This window comes from Schistocerca serialis, chromosome 2 (assembly GCF_023864345.2).
Source record: "Schistocerca serialis cubense isolate TAMUIC-IGC-003099 chromosome 2, iqSchSeri2.2, whole genome shotgun sequence".
Taxonomy (NCBI): Eukaryota; Metazoa; Arthropoda; class Insecta; order Orthoptera; family Acrididae; genus Schistocerca; species Schistocerca serialis.
The window spans coordinates 254,879,243-254,905,765 of record NC_064639.1 but is presented as its reverse complement, the minus strand read 5'-3'; the positions used below and the strand labels follow the sequence as shown (position 1 = coordinate 254,905,765).

General features: G+C 43.8%; 1 protein-coding gene across 3 annotated transcripts in view; it reads left to right on the top strand.

The window, feature by feature from the left end:
• LOC126457010 (serine/threonine-protein phosphatase 2B catalytic subunit 2-like) overlaps positions 1–26,523 on the top strand; it is an 804,363-nt gene that overhangs the window by 472,606 nt on the left and 305,234 nt on the right. The window lies entirely within an intron of this gene.

The window sequence follows — 26,523 nt, the reverse complement described above, 5'->3', positions numbered from 1 at the left end:
ACATACAATGCGGCGCCCGAGTGCGTGAATTACCTCGTCATTGGTCGGCGACCTCTAGGCTGGGCTGGAATCTTGCTGGCGTCTTGGGCGCGTCCTGCGCACGTACGAGTGGGGATCGCCTCCTGGAGGGTGCTCGCGATGTGATTGTGTGCTGCCTCTTCGCACTATGTATGAATTTAGGAGGATGAATCAGATCGCAAATTTTTATTATCGCGTACCTGTCGAACCACAGTTGTTTGAACTGTATTATAATCATCATTTTGAGGTGGATTTCATGAGCAAATTGCTGATGAATAGAACGTAGTACTGTATAGTGCTCGGCGAATGGTGTGTGTGTGTGTGTGTGTGTGTGTGTGTGTGTGTGTGTGTGTGTAATGATTCACCACAAATTTACACTTGGTGTAATGAATGACAGCTCCCTTTAAAAGTGAATGGATGTCAGATAACGGCTGTAACAAAGAGAAAGAACCCGATACTATCTGATTACAAGATCAGTGGTGAATGTCTTGAACACACACCGTAGTACAAGTACACCGACGAAAAAAAAGTCCCAGCACCAAAAGAATAATTAATGTAGAGCAATGAAATTTTGGGTATAAATTTGTCTAGTTAACATATTTTAGTGAAAACATTGCAAGATCACAGGTTAATGTAAGCGCGAGGTAAGCCATTGGAAATATGCAATGCTGGTACATTAATAATCGTTGTAACCGCCAGAATGTTCAATGCAAGTCGAGCTGCAAGCATTTTGTTGTATAGGTGCCAGATGTCAATTTCTGGGATGGAGTTCCACGCCTGTTGCACTTGGTCGGTCAATACAGGAACGGTTAATGCTGTTTGTAGATGGCTAATAATGGAAACAAGGCTAAAGAAAAATCAAGACACTTTCATAGGATTTGTCGACTTGGAAAAAGCGTTCGACAATATAAAATGGTGCAAGCTGTTCGAGATGCTGAAAAAAGCAGGGGTAAGCTATAGGGAGAGACGTGTCATATACAATATGTACAACAACCAAGAGGGAATAATAAGAGTGGACGATCAAGAACGAAGTGCTCGTATTAAGAAGGGTGTAAGACAAGGCTGCAGCCTTTCGCCCCTACTCTTCAATCTGTACATCGAGGAAGCAATGATGGAAATAAAAGAAAGGTTCAGCAGTGGAATTAAAATACAAGGTGAAAGGATATCAATGATACGATTCGCTGATGACAATGCTATCCTGAGTGAAAGTGAAGAAGAATTAAATGATCTGCTGAACGGAATGAACAGTCTAATGAGTACACAGTATGGTTTGAGAGTAAATCGGAGAAAGGCGAAGGTAATGAGAAGTAGTAGAAATGAGAACAGCGAGAAACTTAACATCAGGATTGATGGTCACGAAGTCAATGAAGTTAAGGAATTCTGCTACTTGGGCAGTAAAATAACCAATGACGGACGGAGCAAGGAGGACATCAAAAGCAGACTCGCAATGGCAAAAAAGGCATTTCTGGCCAAGAGAAGTCTACTAATATCAAATACCGGCCTTAATTTGAGGAAGAAATTTCTGAGGATGTACGCCGGAGTACAGCATTGTATGATAGTGAAACATGGACTACGGGAAAACCGGAACAGAAGAGAATCGAAGCATTTGAGATGTGGTGCTATAGACGAATGTTGAAAATTAGGTGGATTGATAAGGTAAAGAATGAGGAGGTTCTACGCAGAATCGGAGAGGAAAGGAATATGTGGAAAACACTGATAAGGAGAAGAGACAGGATGATAGGACATCTGCTAAGACATGAGAGAATGACTTCCATGGTACTAGAGGGAGCTGTAGAGGGCAAAAACTGTAGAGGAAGACAGAGATTGGAATACGTCAAGCAAATAATTGAGGACGTAGGTTGCAAGTGCTACTCTGAGATGAAGAGGTTAGCACAGGAAAGGAATTCGTGGCGGGCCGCATCAAACCAGTCAGTAGACTGATGACCAAAAGAAAAAAAAAAGAGATGGCGTTGATGTCGTCGTAAGATGATGTCCCATATGTCCTCGATTGGAGACAGATCTGATAATCGAGCAGGCCAAGGCAACATGTCGACACTCTGCAGAACATGTTGGTTTACAACAGCGCTATGTGCCCGAGGGTTATCCTGTTGGGAAAAAATCCCCTAGAATGCTGTTCACGAATGGCAGCACAACAGGTCGAATCGCCAGACTGACGTACAGATTTGAAGTCAGGGTGCGTGAAATAACGACGAGAGTGCCTCTCTTGTCATACGAAGTTGTACCCCAGACTATAACCTCAAGTGTAGGTCCAGTGCGTAAATCATACAGACAGATTGGTTGCAGGCCGACAAGTGGCCTCCTCCTAACCAACATAAGGCCATCTTTGGCACCGAGGGAGAGTCAGGTTTCGCAAGAAATCATAACAGACCTTCACCCTACCCTCCAGTGAGGTCTCACTTGCACCACTGAAGTCCCAAATGGCGGTGGTTGGGGTCAGTGGAGTGCACGCTAAAAGCGTCTGGCTCGGAGCTATTCTCGAAGTAGCCGATTTGTAACAGTTCGTTGTGTCACTGTGGTGCCAATTGCTGCTCACTGCTGCATATGCAATACAATACGCCAGAACCATACGCCGAACACGATGGTCTTCCCTTTCGGTAACGCCATGCAGCCGTCCGTATCCCTGTCATCTTTCCCAACGTACATTCGCGTGACCGCCGCTGCCAAAAGTCATGTACAGTGGCTACATTTCTACCATCCAGCTTCTCGTAGTCCTATTCCACGACCTCGTTCAAATTCAGTGAGGTGTTGATGATGTCGTCTTTGACGCCTTAAATGCATTCTTGACCAAGGACAACGCACCACGTCCAATCTGAAAGGTAACTAGTGCTCATGAGCGTTACAGCATGTATTTAAAGAAAACCTTACAGCATGTATTTAAAGCAAACCTGATTCGCATCCTCATAGTGGTGGGAAATTCGAATAGACATCTTTCAGCTGCAGAAACATGCCTATCAGCTTCGGTTCAAGTCGGACAACTCCTCCTTTCTGTTGCGATTTTTTTCGTAAGTGTACAGGGTTATTACAAATGATTGAAGCGATTTCACAGCTCTACAATAACTTTATTATTTGAGGTATTTTCACAATGCTTTGCACACACATACAAAAACTCAAAAAGTTTTTTTAGGCATTCACAAATGTTCGATATGTGCCCCTTTAGTGATTCGGCAGACATCAAGCCGATAATCAAGTTCCTCCCACACTCGGCGCAGCATGTCCCCATCAATGAGTTCGAAAGCATCGTTGATGCGAGCTCGCAGTTCTGGCACGTTTCTTGGTAGAGGAGGTTTAAACACTGAATCTTTCACATAACCCCACAGAAAGAAATCGCATGGGGTTAAGTCGGGAGAGCGTGGAGGCCATGACATGAATTGCTGATCATGATTTCCACCACGACCGATCCATCGGTTTTCCAATCTCCTGTTTAAGAAATGCCGAACATCATGATGGAAGTGCGGTGGAGCACCATCCTATGGTTCGTTTAGCTCCCTGCTTGCTTTATTCGTCGACTTCCGCGGGCTACGCGTGAAACTTGCCCGCACGCGTTCAACCGTTTCTTCGCTCACTGCAGGCCGACCCGTTGATTTCCCCTTACAGAGGCATCCAGAAGCTTTAAACTGCGCATACCATCGCCGAATGGAGTTAGCAGTTGGTGGATCTTTGTTGAACTTCGTCCTGAAGTGTCGTTGCATTGTTATGACTGACTGATGTGAGTGCATTTCAAGCACGACATACGCTTTCTCGGCTCCTGTCGCCATTTTGTCTCAATGCGCTCTCGAGCGCTCTGGCGGCAGAAACCTGTATTGCGGCTTCAGCCGAACAAAAGTTTGAGTTTTTCTACGTATCTGTAGTGTGTCGTGACCATACGTCAATGAATGGAGCTACAGTGAATTTGTGAAATCGCTTCAATCATTTGTAGTAGCCCTGTATTTGACGATGAATTAAACGATTTTCAACGTTTCGAATGACCAGTATTTGTGAAGGGAAATGGAAAAATTGGTTTGTTGTCAGGGTTCTGGGAAAATAGTGTATCTGTAAGGAACATCGCATACCAAACTGTAATGCGACCGATTATAGCAGCAGTCCCTTATCAAGTAGGTATGACAACAAACGTCGAAAGAATTCAGAGATACTCTGTTGGGATCGTAACAGGCCTATGTAGTCCAAATGAAAGTGGAACAGTGGGAATCCTTTGAAAATGGAATTCTCCTTGCTGTGTAGGTGTCATTCAGAATGAGAAGAGAGAAATTAGGTCACATACAAAGGCAACGTGCTGAAGGCGTGAATGGAATAGGAAAGAAAAAAAAAATTAGTGTGAAGTACTCTCCACCATGCTCTTTACATTGGCTTCCAGTGTACACATGCAGACGTATATGTAACGGACTAAATGCCGTTTATGGTCTCCATACGCATTAGGCTTCAGTTTATTATCAGGCACTTTCCTTTTTGAGGAGTATTATAGAAACTTACCTGAGTGACGTCCATTTACACATTTTTGACAGTGAGTAAATATTTTTGTCTCTCACTACTTTAATACGCATTTTTATGAATTGAAATAAGTTATGCTATTGTATCAGATGCATGTTTGATGCAAGAGAAACACAGTTCGTAGATGATAAAAGTATAAGCTTAGTTAATGTGCGCTCTAATGTTTGAATCTAAAACAACAGTGTCTGGCTTACTAAATAAAATTTGCTGTATGAAAATGCGTATGTATTGCAGGCTAGAATAATATAATTCACAGTTCTTGGGTTGCCCAACGCTGTATTCTCAAAATCACCAATACAGCACCTAATCCTCTCCGTATGTTACTTAGCTTGCAGTATGTCAGCAGTACGAGCAAGTGTGCCATACATTACTTCCAGAATTATTGCTTTTAATTGCAATCTGTTATGAGCTATTAATACCTAGAACTGTCATTTTCCGAATACGTCAACATTACGATATTTTTTCAGTAGGGGAAAAGGACTCCTGCATACGTTTAACATACTTGACCAATTGTGAATTCCGTAATAAACTTTCTCGAAAAATCAGAATCTATTGTCGACAACGAGGCGCGTATTTAGTGCCATTGTAAGTGCCTTGAGTTATATCTACGCAGTAAAATAAAGCTAATGGCACCCGGCAACGATGCTCACTCCGAAAACAAGAGGATTTTTTACGACTGAATTAAAACGAAACTTCTTTAAAAGACGGTGGAAGCAGACGTAGAAATTTGCGTGAGCAAGGCATCCTCCAAGACACCACTGGCTGCTATACCGGGCGTGTAAAACTAGTGACAGTAAGACATGAAAAAGAGAAGGAAAAAATAAGTGTGTTTTTATGTCGTTGAGTGGAAGCGGAGAAGTTCAACATCGAAAGAATAATGCAGTCCACCGAAGCACAGTTTTAAGCTACAGCTTTGTTAGCAACAGGTATATGGACTGATAGTGTGAGAAACATGAGGATATGAACTTGGCGCTGTGAATAAAAGTACAGTGTAAGAGGAACTACGGAAACAGTGTGAGGATGAGAGAGACAAAAGAGATGGCCATTCAAAAAGGTATTTGTCTCAGAAGAATTTACGTAAATGACACAGACAACTTTGTCAAATACATTGGACACCGTGTACTTTTTCTTTATAATGCAGTGCTGATAAATGGATAAGGGAAAATGGGTTAAAGAAAATAGCTTCTGAAGTGCGATGACTGTGGAAAAAGGAAAACTTTCAGAGAAGTTGCGGTAATAGCTTGCTAACAGAACGTAAATGATGAACTTACGTGCAAACCGCTTGACTTCAAAATAATTTGAATGCTAAGAGCTAGTGTCAACGAATTTCAACCCTTAATTTCGTTCATCATATTAGATTGTCCGATTTTACGATTGCAGTCTAACGTCAAAAAACCGCAAGAGAGGCAGAAAATCACACATGCAACCGTCATCGACATATTCATGTAAGGAACTGCACAAATGCACTTGAAAATGAGAATAAATTCTCGAAATGCGTTGTGCAAAACATCAAAAAATAGGTAACTGGTGCAGTTTTCATTATTTAAATTGTGAGCTTCAACCCACTACACTAGCAGGCGCACCTACGAGATGTAAAATATTTTTTATTTATAGATCGTGTAATTCCATGTTTCAGAAACAGAGAGTAGCACAGTTTCGTCGAGACTGCGTACATCAGTGACCTCGAACATTATTCACATTCAGGACAGTAAAACTTGTGGGGCAACGTGTATCGTCGTGCAGAAGAGAGCCAAAGAGAAGAGCCAACGACAACTATTTCCAGTTGCTAGCTGCTGTATCATCCGCATCACCCCAATATATGTCTCCATCGGCAGCACTGGACGGGGACTGATGTTACAGCGTCCCATAGATTCGATTAAGCCATCTACGAATTGCCGTATCTGCTAGCCAATCAGTAAGAGACGCTTGGGAATGACAAAACCTTCATGTACGTATCTACTGTTTTTCGTTACAAACGGATACAAATAAGAATTTTATGCCTTCGATTGATGAACATTCATGGGAATAAGTGGTACACCTTAGAAAACCGACGAAAACCGACATTGTTGGTAAGGAGGATGCACATGTTTGCCGAAGAAATTGTTTTGGGATCGTGTGATGCATACATGCTGAGCATATTACGAAAGTGAAGTTCATACGTAACGTGGCGTTTCAAAATAAATCTTACAAAGTCTCAGGACGCAGAGGGCGGCGGATGGATAACAATTGGAATCCACAGTTAAAGTATAACGGAGAGTTATATGCCTTTTATGGTCACATTTACTGAGTACCCAGCGTTGTCGGATTATATTTATTCCAGTCTTCTCTCTATCTCCTGCTTCCCCCTCAATCTGTCGATCTCCCCCTCTGTCTCTCTGTCTCTTCCTCCCATTTCTTTCTCCACGTTACCACCCCCAGCCTCACTCCATTAGGAGGGTAGTGTGTCTTTCCAGATAGTAACTGATACATACACCAAATTCGGTTGAAATCGATCCAGATGTTTACGTGGAACATTTTACCCGCGGCTTTGCACCAGTACGCGCATAAACCTGTCATATATATTTGAAATATGTCACACGGATTTGTAAACATATTTCACCGAATTTCGCCGTGGAGTTTCATTTTCACACAGCTCGGTGCTTAAGACGTCATTTGCGACAGAGCAGAAACTACTGGAATAAATACAATGATATAATTTTGCAAGTAAATCCAGTGCTAAGTGTGGATACTGTACTGAAATATGTCGCGAATAGAGTTAGTGGTAAAGAAGTAGTAAATTAAAACGTCGTGCCTCATGAAACAGTCCACTGCATGAACGGCGAAAATATAGTAAGAGAGAAATTTTTCTCCTTTCGTCATTTTGTGGGGTTTGTTAGCGAGAAAAAGTTCTTAAATATCTGAAATTGTGTGTAAATTTCGTTGCAGATCGCAAAGTGCTCTCATTCTCAATTACTGGATGAATAAATTCTGGGAATTCGCACGTCGTGGGCTACACTTATTTTTCACCTCCACCCCAACACCTTTAATAGGTAGGTGGTTTTTAGCCCCACAGAGATTGATTTCCAGACGGTAGGTGATATGTGAACCAAGTTTGCTTAGAATCGATCCAATGGATTAGGATGAGACGTGTAAAAAACACACACACACACACACACACACACACACACACACACAAATTATATATTCCTATTTCACCACCAGTCATCATTCGCTATTGATATTCGTTCGTTAATTGGTTCCACAAGAGTCACTGTACATTATTGTCGCCATTTTACGCGGGGGACGTAGAGTTTTTGTTTTTAGTACTGGATCTAACTTGAATTTGTAATCAGATCTTTATAAACGCAGCTCACCGCAAAACCGCTAGAGATTTAATTTGACCCTGTTTAAAAATGCGCATGATGTCTTCATTCCTTGTCACGCCTGAGCACGAGAAAGGTGTTTATGGAAAATAGTTCACTAGTACGTCGTAAAACAGAAGTTCGCATACTCGTGTATCGTCATGATCATAAGTAGGTTGCGTTTGAGTATTTAATTCCTGTGAAATTAAAAAAAAAATGTTCGTAGTATTTGAAAAGACTTTGTACAACGTCATGGATGAGAGACCTCATTTAAACAATACTCGGCGAAGAGCATCAATTACGTTTCCTATGTTTTTAATAAATATTACTGTTGTTGGAATACTACCTTGTTTTGCACCTATGGTGCATTTGTACAGCCTGCTTCTTCTTTTGTGGTTTGGAGGGGGGGGGGGGGGGGAAGTAAAGCAAAAATAACCACATCTCATGATGTTATTTAGCGTTCGTACGTCATCGCATACTGTTATTGCACAAAAAACCTCCATCAGTGAAAGCAAAAATTGTGAATGAAGTTGATAAAAACGCGCGGAATTCACTAATTCTTCTACGGTTTTATAAGATACGGGACAAGATGTGCTAACCATATTTTATTGCTGTTTGTTTTCAGTTCCCGTCTTAATTATCATTGTACAGTATTTTTCGTCTACTAAATTACTTTTTGTAGAACACTAGTATACATCAAAAGTGTGCGCAAAAAATGAAAAAATATTGTAGAGTACAGTTTTTGGATACGTTATTGGTTGCTATTGAACAAGATAAAATTACGATGGGTAAAATTAGAGTTTTAGTTGCCAAGACAAGTTTACATTCAGTAGAGGAAAGAGCAGTTAGCTTATTATGGTTAAATGCGAAATATAACCAAAAATATGGGTTCCACGAATAGTATGACTCCAGGATACTGTCAGACTAAGAACACTACGGAGTTTGAATAAACACTGGGCGGGATAAAAGGAGCCATGACGTAGAGCAGCTTGCAAGTAGGCGGCTGACAAAATAACATAGCGCTTAGGATGCGACAACTGCCTGTAGAGATACGAATTGGTCGCCGGATGAAGACACGGAAAGCCAAATACGGTTGAACGAGTGTTGGATTTCTTAGAAATACTCTCAGGAAGCCTACTGATCCTGCACGGTTGTGATGGCGTTATCCTATTAGCTTAGGAATTGAGGGTAGTAAGAGCGAGAGTAAATTTTAATATTTTCCTGGGAACCGCTATAAAACGATTAGCGCCGCGGGCGCCTCGCTAGGGCGCCGGATAATGCAATATGCGACACATTTATACCGGGGCGCGGGGAGTGCGCTCCGCGCAGATATAATTAAGCCGAGAGCAGGCAATTTTAAAAGCGCTTTGGCGGTCGTTACGGGCGCAACGGCGCCGAGCCGCGCCCGGATTGGACGAGCGCAGCCAAACCTCGCTCCTTCGTGCAGCTCTTACCACGTAGTCGGAGCTCGCAGCGAAATTAGTTTACGTTTGTAGTAATTTATACTGCCGGGAAGACGGGGGAGGGGGCGCCATCCAGGGTCCCGCTCTCAATCTGCTTACCGCCGAGCAGGGTGGCAAGTTCCAACTCCGCCGCGGAACCACTCGCACATGCACTGCAGCTTCCCTGGAGGACATGAACTCGTCTTAGCATCGTTCTTGTGCCTCCTTCAATTTGTCTGACGACGATAGATCCTTCTGCAGCTCGCTCCCCTTCAGTCCTTCCAGAACTCCAGCTACATTCTATAGCTCGACTTACCCTTATTCCATTGCAGATTTCAGAGTGGCAGAACATACGGAATCCTGCATCTGCAGTTATTCATAAGACTACTGAAGTCGTTAAATGACATCGTCTTCCTACACCATGAGCTGCGCTAGAAATATTTATCTGCCAAAACCGGTGTTCGGGTTTATAACTCAACAGCAGTTGCATATTATGTACCTCTATGGCAGTGAGATCACGTCACTTAATATGATAGGATTTAGAATCTGCCACACACTATACAGGTTGTCTTGTATGTTCCTACTGTCAAATCTTAGGCAGTGGCAGTTCTTGATTACATTTGACATCAGTTCCATGTCTGCACAATATGATAGTTGTGTAAAACAAGAATTGTCACTGCCTAAGATGCGAATAGAATTGGGGAGAAGTTTGTGGCACATCTTGACAAGAAGAATGGACCGGTTGGTAGGACATGTTCTGAGGCATCAAGGGATCACAAATTTGTGGAGGGCAGCGTGGAGGGTAAAAATCGTAGAGGAAGACCAAGAGATGAGTACACTAAGCAGATTCAGAAGGATGTATGTTGCAGTAAGTACTGCGAGATGAAGCAACTAGCACCGGATAGACTAGCATGGAGAGCTGCACCAAACCAGTCTCAGGACTGAAGACCACCACCACCACAACAACAACAAGATGTGACAGCAATAACAAACATGACAACTGGTATAGTATGTGATGGGCAGATTCCATATACTATCGTATTAACAGATAAGGTTTCACTGCTGTAGAAGTGCATAATGTGCCACTCCTGATGGGTTAAAAACCTGAAAACCGGTTTTGGCAAATAAAAATTTCTAGTGTACCTCATTGTATATAGATGATTATCTTTAATATCTTAAAGTTGCAGAGTACCAAGCATTCAACATTTGTACTACTGCGTTTGGTTCGTCGTTACAACGCTCATAAGTACCCAAGTATTTAATCATAAAAGCTGTTAATAGTGTTATGTACTGCGTGCTAACAGGGTTTTTTATGTTCTAGAGTCTTGCTATCTTTTCTTGTGCAAACAACAGTTTTCATATCGTTGTCCAGGTTCCAGCCTGCGTAGAAGATGCAGGAAAGCAAATACACTCCTGGAAATGGAAAAAAGAACACATTGACACCGGTGTGTCAGACCCACCATACTTGCTCCAGGCACTGCGAGAGGGCTGTACAAGCAATGATCACACGCACGGCACAGCGGACACACCAGGAACCGCGGTGTTGGCCGTCGAATGGCGCTAGCTGCGCAGCATTTGTGCACCGCTGCCGTCAGTGTCAGCCAGTTTGCCGTGGCATACGGAGCTCCATCGCAGTCTTTAACACTGGTAGCATGCCGCGACAGCGTGGACGTGAACCGTATGTGCAGTTGACGGACTTTGAGCGAGGGCGTATAGTGGGCATGCGGGAGGCCGGGTGGACGTACCGCCGAATTGCTCAACACGTGGGGCGTGAGGTCTCGACAGTACATCGATGTTGTCGCCAGTGGTCGGCGGAAGGTGCACGTGCCCGTCGACCTGGGACCGGACCGCAGCGACGCACGGATGCACGCCAAGACCGTAGGATCCTACGCAGTGCCGTAGGGGACCGCACCGCCACTTCCCAGCAAATTAGGGACACTGTTGCTCCTGGGGTATCGGCGAGGACCATTCGCAATCGTCTCCATGAAGCTGGGCTACGGTCCCGCACACCGTTAGGCCGTCTTCCGCTCACGCCCCAACATCGTGCAGCCCGCCTCCAGTGGTGTCGCGACAGGCGTGAATGGAGGGACGAATGGAGACGTGTCGTCTTCAGCGATGAGAGTCGCTTCTGCCTTGGTGCCAATGATGGTCGTATGCGTGTTTGGCGCCGTGCAGGTGAGCGCCACAATCAGGACTGCATACGACCGAGGCACACAGGGCCAACACCCGGCATCATGGTGTGGGGAGCGATCTCCTACACTGGCCGTACACCACTGGTGATCGTCGAGGGAACACTGAATAGTGCACGGTACATCCAAACCGTCATCGAACCCATCGTTCTACCATTCCTAGACCGGCAAGGGAACTTGCTGTTCCAACAGGACAATGCACGTCCGCATGTATCCCGTGCCACCCAACGTGCTCTAGAAGGTGTAAGTCAACTACCCTGGCCAGCAAGACCTCCGGATCTGTCCCCCATTGAGCATGTTTGGGACTGGATGAAGCGTCGTCTCACGCGGTCTGCACGTCCAGCACGAACGCTGGTCCAACTGAGGCGCCAGGTGGAAATGGCATGGCAAGCCGTTCCACAGGACTACATCCAGCATCTCTACGATCGTCTCCATGGGAGAATAGCAGCCTGCATTGCTGCGAAAGGTGGATATACACTGTACTAGTGCCGACATTGTGCATGCTCTGTTGCCTGTGTCTATGTGCCTGCGGTTCTGTCAGTGTGATCATGTGATGTATCTGACCCCAGGAATGTGTCAATAAAGTTTCCCCTTCCTGGGACAATGAATTCACGGTGTTCTTATTTCAATTTCCAGGAGTGTAGCTGTGTTCTAAATGCGAGCATCATGGATAGGTAAAAACATTTTCTTTACCCGCATGGCTTACGGTCCATATCACAAGTGTTTTACATTGTGCAGTAGGTATTAGCAATGCGGTATAGTCATGTAGAAAGCAAACTGATTTTGTCACTTTTAAGAGCCACTGGAGACCATGATATCTTTGTAACTATACGCTATTCGAGTAATACCGCCTTTGGACGTTTGCCAGTCAATTCCGGACTCGTCCTCATATGGCAGCAAGACGTTTTTGTACAATAACTGGCGATGGAGGAAACAGATTGAGCGTTTCACCAAAGAATGGTATACTTCGCCAGTAATGTTACACAGCGCATTCTACTATCATTCAGGATTTTCGTGTATCGCTAACCTGGGTCCTCGTAGCCATTCTAAATGGAAAAAGTGCTTCCGTGTAGGAGATTTGGCCGAAAAAAAGTCTCAGGCCAAAAGCAACACCCACACGTTTTTATTGCTTCTCCGGACTTTATTTATAGTATCTCCTAGCAAGTTGTCATGTTCTCACAAAATAAAGTTCTACTGCATTGAGAAGTGTGGTCAGACAGTGCAGATATTGTCAAAAACGCTGGACTCACGTAATTCATCAGTTTCCTGTTCATTGCTGGCTACAAATGGACGCTCATCTTAATGAACATTTGGCCTTCCCTCCATCACCGAACGACACCATCGATACAGCACATCCACACGTCATATTCGGTCCATATACAGTACACATTGCGTGATGGATGTCAACATGTTTGAGATTGGGTTTACTAAGAGATCACAGAACAGATTCGATATTTGACAGAATTTTCAATTGACACACTCGAACGACAAACAATAAAGCTTTTGCGCTATCGCAGCTCTAAGTACACTGATACACACTGCTAGTCAATATAGCGACTCTTCCGTTCGCATCGCTGCATCCTAAGCTGCACTACTGGACATTAAAATTGCTACACCAAGAAGAAATGCAGATGATAAACGGGTATTCATTGGACAAATATATTATACTAGAACTGACATGTGATTACATTTTCACGCAATTTGGGTGCATAGATCCTGAGAAATCAGTACCCAGAACAACCACCTCTGACCATAATAACGGCCTTGATACGCATGGGCATTGAGTCAAACAGAGCTTGGATGGCGTGTACAGGTACATCTGCCCATGCAGCTTCAACACGATACCACAGTTCATCAAGACTTGTGACTGGCGTATTGTGACGAGCCAGTTGCTCGGCCACCATTGACCAGACGTTTTGAATTGGGGGAGAGATCTGGAGAATGTGCTGGCCAGGGCAGCAGTCGAACATTTTCTGTATCCATAAAGGCCCGAACAGGACCTGCAACATGCGGTCGTGCATTATCCTGCTGAAATGTAGGGTTTCGCAGGGATCGAATGAGGGGTAGAGCCACGGGTTGTAACACATCTGAAATGTGACGTCCACTGTTCAGAGTGTCGTCAGTGCGGACAAGAGGTGACCGAGTCGTGTACCCAATGGCACCCCATACCATCACGCCGGGTGATACGCCAGTATGGCGATGACGAATACACGCTTCCAATGTGCGTTCACCGCGATGTCGCCATACACGGATGCGACCATCAAGACGCTGTAAACAGAACCTAGATTCATCCGAAAAAATGACGTTTTGCCATTCGTGCAGCCAGGTTCGTCGTTGAGTACACCATCGCAGGCGCTCCTGTCTGTGATGCAGCGTCAAGGGTAAACTCAGCCATGGTCTCCGAGCTGATAGTCCCTGCTGCTGCAAATATCGTCGTACTGTTCGTGCAGATGGTTGTCGTCTTGTAAACGTCCCCATATGTTGACTCAGGGATCGAGACGTGGCTGCACGATCCGTTACAGCCATGCGGATAAGATGCCTATCATCTCGACTGCTAGTGATACGAGGCCGTTGGGATCCAGCACGGCGTTCCGTATTACCCTCCTGAACGCACCGATTCCGTATTCTGCTAACAGTCATTGGATCTCGACCAACGCGAGCAGCAGTATCGCGATACGATAAACCGCAATCGCGATAGGCTACAATCCAACCTGTATCAAAGTCGGAAACGTGATGGTACGCATTTATCCTCCTTACACGAGGCATCACAACAACGTTTCACCAGGCAACGCCGGTGAACTGCTGTTTGTGTGTGAGAAATCGGTTGGAAACTTTCCTCATGTCAGCACGTTGTAGGTGTCGCCACCGGCGCCACCCTTGTGTGAATGTTCTGAAAAGCTAATCATTTGCGTATCACAGCATCTTCCTCCTGTCCGTTAAATTTCGCGTCTGTAGCACGTCATCTTCGTGGTGTAGCAATTTTAATGGCCAGTAGTGTACATGAAGACATCACTTTCTCCTAGCCGCGTACTTCTAGATTTTTTTTTCCCCTTCAGAATTCTCCATACTAAAAACTGTTACGGGGCTTCGGAGTGTCTGTTCCTTCATATGTTGAATTTTGAGTTGTATTTGAAATTGTCAGAAGTTTTGGTAATTTGAGGTACTTTACTGATATGTGGTAATACATAATGTAGCGCTTGGCAGTACGGTTCAGGTATTATTAATTTTTTCTGTTTGCCATGGACACTAATATTTTTGTTGTTTTCTTTTACCTTCAGCTATTGTGTGTTGATCGTCTTATGTGAGATTTCTAAGTTTGTCACAGATGAACCTTATTTTTGGAATGTTAACACTCAGCTATTCAGACGAAATAATACAAAGCAAAAAAATTTGACGTTGAAAATAAAACTTACTGTGCACGTCACTCATGAGAGTATACGCAGTATGACACTATATTTTTCGCCTGAAAAAATTTGTAATGCTTTCGCGTGATGCGTTATGGACTGTGAAATACGGAGCATGGGCCAATAAGAAATTTTGGCGTGATTCCACATTTGGCTGGATAGAAGACTAGTCTTCGAGCAAGCTACTCTCGGTGACGTATAGCAAGAACGTGGCGGCTGAAGAAACAGTTATACTCGTTGTTAATGCAAGAACTTTGGTTAGGATGTCGTTTAGTAGGTGCTGCGTGACTACCTCAGTGGTAGGCTCCCAGGGCTACGAAAGGTGACTGGTTTCTTTTCATAGGTGTTCCTGAAACGTGCGGAATACTACGGTAGCGCTCATCTTCTTCCCTTAGCGTCTGTACATGTATTGCAAATAGTTATAACCAGTGGCTATGCAGTCTTGACGGATGGAAATTTCATTGCTGGGAGACGACCGTACGCGGTTATGTCACGCGTCACCACCAACAGTGCAGCAAAACTTTACTGTGTGTGTCACAGCGCCGAAATTCGGAACTTATCCGAGGCTTTTGTCACTGTCTAATGATGACGAAAATAACATCGTAATCTTTCACACCTCGGGTTATAAGCGACCACTTCTGTGACGAGCATATCCTCAGTAGCGTACCGTTAGTAATGACCTCGGTTACAGGGACTGGTTTGAGACAGCATGACGTGGCCGAATGACACCTATTCAGTTGTTCACCGCGAAGTCCTGGCGCATGTATACCACTCCGTGATTCGAAATGCTGTTGCCTGGCTTTTTTGTGGCATTACTGTTGACTGTATAGGAAACCGAGCGATCAGTGGCGATCTCTGTAGAAATACGTACGTTCATTCAGCTGCGACATCCTGTGCCACGTTTGTGCAACATGCTGCTGAATACTGATTTTGCATTAGCATCGCAATGCTGCCGGCTCGTCGCTTGGCATTCTGGTCCTAGAAGGAAGCAATAGACTGACTGCGAACAATCGTGTGGTATTCGAAGTCTGCCAAGTGTTACTAATGCACTCCCTGTTTGCGATTTCAGTCGCTGTAACTGAAATACGCTAGCAATCAGTGTGTTCGCCATTCATTGTCTAGAGTAACACTACTGAGCCTTTATCTATTCCTGAGCAAGTAACGCTTCGTCATACAGCTGGAGACTGGCAAGAACGGCTCTTACAAGTATGCATACGCCGTATCACAAATACAACGTATACATTCCCCATATGAAGTAATCCTTCTCAAAAATTTTGCAGTTTTCACAAATTATTCCTTTGGTTCGACATGTACGATTTATATCTTTGGTTCGACCTGTACTGCGTTGTGGAGACTTCGTTGTTGAGGCGTCTTGTCACGGTCCGGGCGGCTCCCCCCGTCGAATGTTCGAGTCCTCCCTCGGGCAAAGGTGTGTGTGTCGTCCTTAGCGTAAGTTAAAGTTACATTAAGTAGTGTGTAAGCTTAGGGACTGATGACCACTACAGTTTGGTCCCATAAGACCTTATCACAAATTACTTCGTTGTTGCAGCTGTTGACTATGGAAGGTGATACTCATTCCGTGAACGCGCAGGTACTAAGAATGTGCAGAATCCACATTCCGCGATCGAGAAGTCTCTTCACACTCAACGGGTGAATGTTTGGTGTGCAGTCACGGAGTAATCGGTGCGATATTCCTTGGTTTGCACTGTGACTACCGAACGGTACGTGAACGTTTTGGAAGATGATTTCATCCCCATTTTCCAAAGTGACCCTGATTTTTACAAGATGGGGTTCATGCAAGCCGGAGAGTGAAAGATATCTTGGAGGAGCACTTTGGGGACCGCATTCTGGCTGGCTCTGGGTACCCAGAGGCCACTGGCGTGGGCCTCGATACGCCGCCATTTTCTCCGGATCTGAACACCTGCGACTCCTTTTTGTAATGCTGTATTAAAAACAGCCTACAGCAATAATCCCAAAACTATTGCTGAGCTGAAAACAGCCGTTCAGGAGGTCATCTGCAGCATTGATGTTCCGACGCTTCAGCTGGTCGTGCAGAATTTCGCTGTTCGTCTGCGCCACATCATCGCCAAGGATGGCAGGCATATCGAACATGTCATAACCTAAATCGGAATATCTGTTGTGACGTCTTCATGTTGAATAAATTCTGTGGACGCCATAGTTTGTAATTAATTTGCGTTTTTTTTCATATAGTTCAATAATTGTCACTCTGTACATAACGAGCGTACGAATGCAGATCTTAGACACTTCTTCCACAACGTATGAAAGTTTGAGTTTGGCCGTGAGTTGTGCTCGGGTAGTCTAATTGTAAGGCGATCACTCACGAGAAGCGGGAAATCCGTTTTCGGATCTCGGTCCGGCAAAATTTTTATCGTCGTCAGTTATATACAGCTGATGGTTGTCCATATTCGCAGGTGCCAGTATATTTCAGATATTCGACAAATTAAGATCGTGTAATACTTCAGATACTGATGTTATTGAATGTCGCCTTGTATGGTCTCTGCCTGTCCATCGGCAGCCTAACCAGAACCGTAGTATTTCGCAATTGACAGTGTCATACGGGGCTTTATCTGATGTGTTGACATCCGTCTTTAAGACTCTTCTGCGGTCCTATAAATTAGCAGGAAACAATCATCTGTGTTTATAACGCATGCCAATTATGCTGTCTGTGTGTACAAAAGGGGTTTATCGGCACAGTTGTGTTGCTACAAATAGACGGTCACAAAATTTGTCACATTTTTAGGCTGATTACGTTGATAAAGAACAATATCCCTTCAACAAAAGTGCATATTCTAACGGAATGTGTTGCATGTATTTTCTTTACTTCCGTGGTTTTATTTTGTAATTTAGTATATTACGTTGTTAGAGGCTTTACTATCTATAGTATTAAGCGCTGACTGGTGATTCAGGCGCCACAAAAACGAACGAAGTTAAACCGAGAGAAGCGACGATGGACAGGATTTCTGGAGGAATATAGTTGTTGAGATAATGATAATGCTCATCCGCTATAAAGAGAAGATTACTACAGAAAACACCGTGGTGATTTCTTCAAAAAGATTGCCCGTAGGAACATTTACGTTGCCTGGAAATAAGAGATAATTCCAGATATGAGAAACACAGAGTAGCCCAGTTTATAAACAAGAGAGAATTCTGCAGTGGGCATGTCAGATGACATTTGTGGCAAAGTTCTGCAGTCTGCCACATCCTTTCAATACTCAAGGGTATTTCTACGTTTGAACGTGCGCGTGGTGTTAGTAATATAGGAGGTAAATTGAGACTTTTTCGGCAGATTTTGGTTTGGTGGAATGAATCTGTTGGAGAAACAGCATTCATTACTGTAGGCTGCATTAGTGTGGTGTAGCATCAGTATTTTAGAGTAATTAAAAGTAAGCCTAACTGAAGACGCCGGAGGAATGCTGAGTCGCAGTGATAAGTTTGTAAGAAATGTGTGCAGCCGTACGAAAGTCTAACAAGATGAACGTGAATCTTAATTAAAAATCGTCATTCTCACGAAACCGGATTGTTAAATCTAGAGAACTGCTATTCGATTTAGAGCCTTTGATAACCTTCCAAAAACTGTGTATCTGGTGTATAGGCGATGAGAATTAGAGGAGAGATTATTGCTCGTAACCACGGGGTTGTTATTACAGATTAGAAGGAACCCCTGCACGCTCTGTACTGCTGCGTGTTGAACACGAGGGTCACTCCATAAGAAATGCACACTATTTTTTTAATCCATCTTTTATTCTACATGTTTGGAAGTTTTACAGTGTGTAGATACATCCTTTAGGAACAATATTTTCATTTCTTCACATAATTTTCACGCCTATCAACTGCCTTACGCCATCTTGGAACCAGCGACTGTATACCTGCACGGTAAAATTCTGGACCAACCTGTTGGAGCCATTGTTTGGCAGCGTGCACAAGGGAGTCGTCATCTTCAAACCTTGTTCCACGAAGAGAGTCTTTCAGTTTCCCAAGGAGATGATAGTCACACGGAGTCAGGTCATGACTGTAAGGCGGGTGTTTCAGTGTTGTCCATCCGAGTTTTGTGATCGCTTCCACGGCTTTTTGACTGACATGTGGCCGTGCATTGTCGTGCGACAGCAAAACCTCCTGCTTTTGCCCATGTGGTCGAACACGACTCAGTCGAGCTTCAAGTTTGTTCAGTGTCGTCACATATGCATCATAATTTATAGTGGTTCCACTTGGCGTGATGTCCACAAGGAAGAGTCCTTCGGAATCGAAAAACACCGTAGCCATAACTATTTCAGCAGAAGGTGTGGTTTTGAATTTTTTTTTTCCTTGGGTGAATTTGCATGATGCCACTCCATTGATTGCCTCATCGTCTCTGGTGAAAAATGATGGAACCATGTTTCATCACCTGTCACAATTCTTCCAAGAAATTCATCTCCACCATTCTCTTACTGTTCCAAAAGTTCGCTGCATACCGTTTTTCTTGCCACTGTCAACATTCGTGGAACCCACCTGGCACGCCGATACTTTCAGTATTCTGCAAACACTTCCTTCCCTTATCCCAACGTAGCGTGACAATTCATTCGTACACTGTGATGCGTCTGTCAGCAGTCACCAATTCGTTAACTCTCTGCACATTGTCTGGAGTGTGTGCAGTACGAGCCCTGCTGCTGCGAAGGCAATCCTCAATATTGCCGTGCCCGCTTTCATCACGTAACCTGCTGGCCCACCGACTAACTCTACTGCGATCGACAGCAGCATTTCCATACACCTTTTTCAACCTCTTTTGGAAGGTTCCCACTGTCTCGTTTTGACAGCACGTTGCTTCTGACGAACGTCAAGTGTAGCAGCCATCTTGAAGACATGCTGTAACGGCGCCACTCACGGGAACAGGTTGAACTAAGTTTGAAAACAAGCGGGAAGGATGTATCTAGCCACTGTAAAACTTTCACACATGCGGAATGAAAACTGTATTTTTACAAAAATAGTGTGCATTTCTTTTGGAGTGACCCTCGTATTTATGCCGATGTTGATAATTTTGCGACTAGACAGTACTGAACGTCGTACAACGGTCATAAAGGTGATACTTGCCACCGACCGACGAAGCGAGTCGCAAACTGCAGGAACTGCACGAGTCGCAGACAGCAGTGCTGCTGAAGTTGTGGCAGTCTTTTTCATAAGCTCACGGCGTCGAGGGGGCGGCGGCGGCGGTGGGCAGTGAAAAGGCTAGATGGCGAGGGGAGGCGGCCCCTTTGAGGCCGCAGCGTGTAAACAGGGAGTGCTTGCTTAGCGCGGCTTTCTGCGGGGATGAATTTGTATTGACGCCCCAGGCGCGGCCCGGCGTGCCTCGTCCAGAGCGACCGCGCTCCTCGCCGACCACTAGACTACCATGCCTGGCGCCTGCCTACTCATGCTCGTTTCGCACAATCTACTGTAAGACACAAGCTACCGTATCGCTTCAGTAGTAACCGCCGTATGCGGCACACGCGGAAGCTACGTGACAGACAGGTGTGATGCCTTTCCACGGTTATCTGCTTTCGTATTATGTTGCCTGCTTTCCTCGTCACTGCTGTTAAGCATTGCGCAGCGGACAATTCGTTCAACGAATTCTACAATGGAGGTATACGTTTCGGAGAATTTGGAGAGCATGGAAATAATTTGGCGGCTTTATAAACTAAAACTTAACTCCGTCCGAACAGGCCACGAAGGTCCAACAGTCCAAAAAAAAAAATTCAAATGTGTGTGAAATCTTATGGGACTAACTGCTAAGGTCATCAGTCCCTAATCTTACACATTACCAAACCTAAATTATCTCAAGGAGACACACACACACACACACATATATATATATATATATATATATATATATATATATATATATATATATATATATATATATATATATGCCCGAGGGAGGACTCGAACCTCCGCCAGGACCAGCCGCACAGTCCATGACTGCAGCGCCTAGACCACTCGCGTAATCGCGCGCTTCCGAACAGTACCGACCGGCCGCCGTGTCACCCTAAGACCACAGGCGTCACTGGATGCGGATATCGGGTGGCATGAGGTCAGCACATCTCTCTCCTGGCAGTATGTCAGTTTACGAGACCGGAGCCGCTACTTCTCAATCAAGTAGCTCTTCAGTTTGCCCCACGAGGGCTGAGTGCACCTCGCTTGCCAACAGCGCTCGGCAGATCGGATGGTCACCTATCCAACTGCAAGGCCAGCGCGACAGCGCTTAACTTAAGTGATTTGACGGGAACCGGCTTTACCACTGCGGCAAGACCTTTTGCCATCTTTGTAAACTAAACGAAATAAATCCCAACATCAAGAAAGAGTTGTGCAACATAAACGACAGTTGGCAGGCGTGTTTGTACATTTGAAAGATGATGTGATGGCGTTTTGTTGGTTATTAGGAGGTGGACAGTTGAGAGGCTGCAACTAACCTGTCTGCTGCTAGACCCATCGGACCTTCTAACAATATCACCACTTGCAAAGTAGGTTAGAAATCAGATTAATAATGTTGCTCGCGCAGCATATGTTCGTTTCATCGGGCAACAACAAAGTTATTGACTGTGGATGGTATCGTCAGAATGAAAATAATGAAGTCACTGAAAAAACAGTCATTAATTTAGGCACTTATCTTGAATGGATTCCCACGTAGATTTCGTCGAAATTGTTATGGCTCATCTTGTTGATTCTAGGGTGATTACACTTTGACTGCTAGAAGGTCCAGATCCGTATTTTAGCAATATTTGGAGACCTAACAAAAGCGTTTTTCAGGAAATTCTTAATGATCAAACAATCACAGATCAGAACAGTGGCATGGTAGAAATAATTTTTGACTTGGTGTTAACGATCCACATTTTTATTAAACTTCTTGTAAATTCACATATACTTCTCCTTAATTGTCACATATAGAAAACAGTTTTGTATCAGTCTTCATATATTTAATTTCCACTTTAACCAAACACAAGACTTGACTGTTCTTTTACAAAGCGAAATAACAACTTAACTTCCGCAAAGTGAAATAAAGACCGCTCTGTGCGCATTCGCGCCAAAACGGTTACAAGTAAGTCAAAGATTATGACAGCCTCACAAAAATGAATACACAGAAGAACCGTATCACAGTAATATATCGATACATCGGAGTACCTATACATTAATAAAACCAAATATGAATGCTGTCACAAAAATGTGTCTGTTACTTCGCAGAAAAGTAGTACGATATTACTGGTATCGAGAACTGGGGTTGGAGTGCCGTAATGGTCACGTAAATAAAGAACCATTACAAGCTACACCTGGAGTTATTGCCTGGGGTGCAATCTCGTATGACAGCAGGAGAAATCTCGTATTATCCCACGCACCCTGACTGCAAGATTCGACCTGATGTGGTGCCATTCATGAACACCTTACCGTGTTGTGTTTTCCAAAGGGATACCGCTTGCCCACATATCGCTGTTGCAACCCAACGTGCTGTACAGTGCGTCCACATGTTGGCTAGGCCTGCTCGATCACCAAATCAGTCTCCAATCGAACACACATGGGACATCATCGGACGACAACTCCAGCGTCATCCACAAATAGCATTAACTGCCATGTATTGACCGACCAAGTGCATGGGACTCTGTCCCACAAACGCCGGGACCTTTACAACACAATGCATACTTGTTTGCATGTTTGCGTTCAACGTTCTAGCAGTTACACCGGTTATTAATATCCCAGCATTTCACATTTGCAATGGCTTATCTCGCGCTTACATAAACCTGGGATCTTGCAATGTTAATCACTTACATATGTTACCCAGACAAATGTATTCCCGAAATTTCATTACTCCACATTAGTTATGTTTTGGTGTTGCGATTTTTTCCGTCATTGCAGTTCTCTTCCACTCGTTTGCGGACACTTCTAACCGGACAGCAAAACAAGGTTTTTTTTCCCCCTGAGAAAAATAGTGGTGATATGTCGTCACCTGTATTAACATAAGAGCACAATTTTGCAAACAAATCGATAAGTTATATCCACATGGGTTAATTGATCCTAGATATTGCTGCAAAAGCATTGGCAGAGCTATAAGGATGCCCCTAACATTTTATATTATTACGTTAGTTAACTATAGCCGCCAGTTCCAATAATCAGAGCATAAATAAGTTTACGTTGTCAGTGCCTCTTTGGGCAACTTCAGTTACTACGTAAGATATTCAATTACGCATAGTTAGGTGTAGATGATGTTGTGATTTTTTAATCTTATTTCTTAGTATATTAATTTTCTGCTGTGTCTGTCTTAAAACAGTTCACGCGATGTTGACTCGATAACAAGTCGAAACCATCAGTTGTACGCCCGGTGGATGCAATAAATAATAGAAATTTATAAGACTGACACCGTGTTTCAAAGGCAGTAACGCCTTGACAGTGTAAATTACACGTCTGTCCTAAAGGGAAGAAAGGCGTTCGACTTTGTTTAAACTGAAATCACAATTCCACAACGATGGGTTTCATGTGTTTGTTCCCATACCGAAAAAAAATGCAGGGTAAGATAGTAAGGAGACCAGATGTACTTTTGTCCATCTGTACCAGTGCACCTTCTTCGAGTTGGAGAAACTTCGTTATATTCTTATCTGAAATGCCAACTAAAGTTGGCTCGGAAGTAAATTACTATGCCAAACATCTGTATATTGCGATCCTCTTCGAAGTTTCTCTTTTGCATAAAGAAAGTTACTTCCAATGAAATTTATTTACGGAAGGCTGATTCATATAGAAAAAAGTGGTCCTCTCCCACATCATGTACAACTGTAAATGCGAATTGGAATACTTTTTTTATAGTCGCTAGCAGTAACTGCACCCTGAAAAAGTCATTCTTACAGTGTTCTTTATTCACACTCCTTCCCCATTGTTTTGATTTTCACGGAACGCTTTGTGAACTGATGTTTATTTTTAGTTTACTGGGTTTGGAAGGTGCTTTCTCAGCAGCATATGTAAATGTTTTCTCCGAAAGTTTTGCTTTTCACCATAGGCAAAATCCACCAGTTATAACAGTCGTCCAGTTCCCTCAGATTTTAGCACACAAGGAGTTATTAACGACAAGAATCTGCACTAGGTAATTAACTTCATTTTCGAAGTAGACTCAAGCGCACCTATAGAATGCTTTGTGAGTCACTAGTAATTTTTAAATTGTTGTCACTTTTTTGTTAGATGACTGGCAATATCGAAACTTAGTTGCAACACTGGAAAATGTTTAGATTGTCGTTGTCTAAATTTCCACAAAAGACCCCACTTCGGCTTTACGTTCACAAATTTAAAACACCCTCAACAGTCGCAACGTTTATCGTAAATAATTAGTTATCAACGTGGTAACTGGGTTTTCAGTTCATGAGAGGTTATTGAACGTATCCTCTTTTGCCCATAGCCAGAGCTCAACGTAGACGAACGTCACTTGCAAAATGGAATCTTATACCTTCCTGCATACCTTAAAGGTTTTGGCCACATACTAGCTTGAGTATTTACAGGTATATTCCATCTGCCACTGTTGTGCATAAAAGGAAAGGATGAGAATGTAACACACCTTAATCCTCCACAACACATTCACTTACGGACATCCGGCACCGCTCAGCAGAAATGTCCGTATTCTGCCGGCCGAAGTGGCCGTGCGGTTAAAGGCGCTGCAGTCTGGAACCGCAAGACCGCTACGGTCGCAGGTTCGAATCCTGCCTCGGGCATGGATGTTTGTGATGTCCTTAGGTTAGTTAGGTTTAACTGCTTCTAAGTTCTAGGGGACTAATGACCTCAGCAGTCGAGTCCCATAGTGCTCAGAGCCATTTGAACCATTTTTTGTCCGTATTCTAACTCGGCCGTCGTGTTTGTGAACAAAATTGCAAATATGAAACACAGCCTCGTCTAACAACATACTGCTGGTACTAGCCATTCTGTCGTACCGACCCAAAGCTGAATATTATTTGAACTGCAAAAAAATAGTCACTGGTCATGATACGGTTTCCTTTTCATAAAGAAGCATTATTTCTTCAGAATGTTTATAATTACATAACCTGTTTGACCATTTCCACGAGACCCTTCAGGCAATGGTAAACTTCTCAGTAATGGTAGCTAAATTTGCGTCCATTCTGAGTTCTTTACGTCGACGACATTGTCTGTTAGTAGTAGCTTCAGATCAAGATTTTTAATTGTTCGACACCTTAGATGTCGTCAATGTCGCATTCAGTCATCCTCCACACGCGAACCGAAGATGCTCAAACGCCACTCGCTCCTGCATGTTGGCTGCCTGTTCCATACTTAATTTTTACCCGCTGTAATTTACATGTAATAAAGAGATGCTAGACAACACCTCGAATCCAGCGTTGTACTGATAAATTTCTACATAGTTTCTATTAGGCTGGTGCATAAGTTAGTAGCGTTTTTTCATGTTATTCGTAGCTCACTGTTCGCATATTGCCGTTTTGTTATTTGGAGATAATGAGTGAAGCTGTGGACGCTAGAAAATGGAGTGCCAAGGGGACAAATCTTCTGATTTCAGTAGACGGGTGACAGCAGCGGAAACAGAAGGAACATTTGTGCATATATGGGGGATATTGCCAGTGGACAGAGCACGGCAAGAAAATGGTCTTCTCGTTTTAAGGAGGATAGTTTAGACATTAGTGACTATCCACGTTGAGGAAGACCTTTGGAGTTCGGTGAAAATAGTTGAAAAGCAATAATCCACAGTGATCCATGACCTTATTCGAAAACTGCCAAATGTGATGAAATGTGATTATTTCAGCATCGTGCGACATTTTCGTGCAATGGGGAAGATTCAGAGCTCGGGTGCATGGGTACCGCATGCTCTTAGCCACAACCACAGAAATCAGCGGGTAGCCATATATGCGTTTTTGCTTGCTCTGTATCAATTGGCTCGTGAACAACACCGACCATTACTATCCTGTATCGTTACTGGTACGAGAAATATTGTCTTCATGCAAACATGAGGAAAAGAAAGGATTGGTTGGGCCCAAATAAAGCAGCAACTCCTCGTACAAAGAACTGCGCACACCCACAGAAGAAAGTGTTACGCGTGTGATGGAAGAGTGACGGTGTCTTGTACAACAAGTTGCTTCCCCGAGGTCTAAGTATCACTGCTGACATTTATTGTCAACGACAGACTCTCGCTGACGAAATCCAACAACAACGACCAGGAAGACCGCGTGAAGTTGTGCTACTGCGTGATAACGGCCGGCCAAATTCTGCTAGACAGACAAAATAGCACTGTTCAGGAGTTACTTTGGGAAGCTATTCTGCACCCACCTGATCACGCACCCTCAGATTGTCACCCTTTCCGATTCCGAACAACCTTCAATGAGCTTCCTTTCCGCATAAAAATGCACTCCGAACATGGCACGAAGCATTCTTTGCCCGAAAAACACACGATTTCTACGTTCGCGGAATCGAAAAGTTATCCAAAAGTTGGGAGCCTGTTGTAAATAGAATATATTATTGATGGCTAAAGTAGCTGTTACGTGTATTTGTTGTGTTTACTAAACTTTCGGAAAAACGTTACAGACGTCTGGCATCAACTCAAAAATACACTACTGGCCATTAAAATTGCTACACCACGATGACGTGCTACAGACGCGAAATTTAA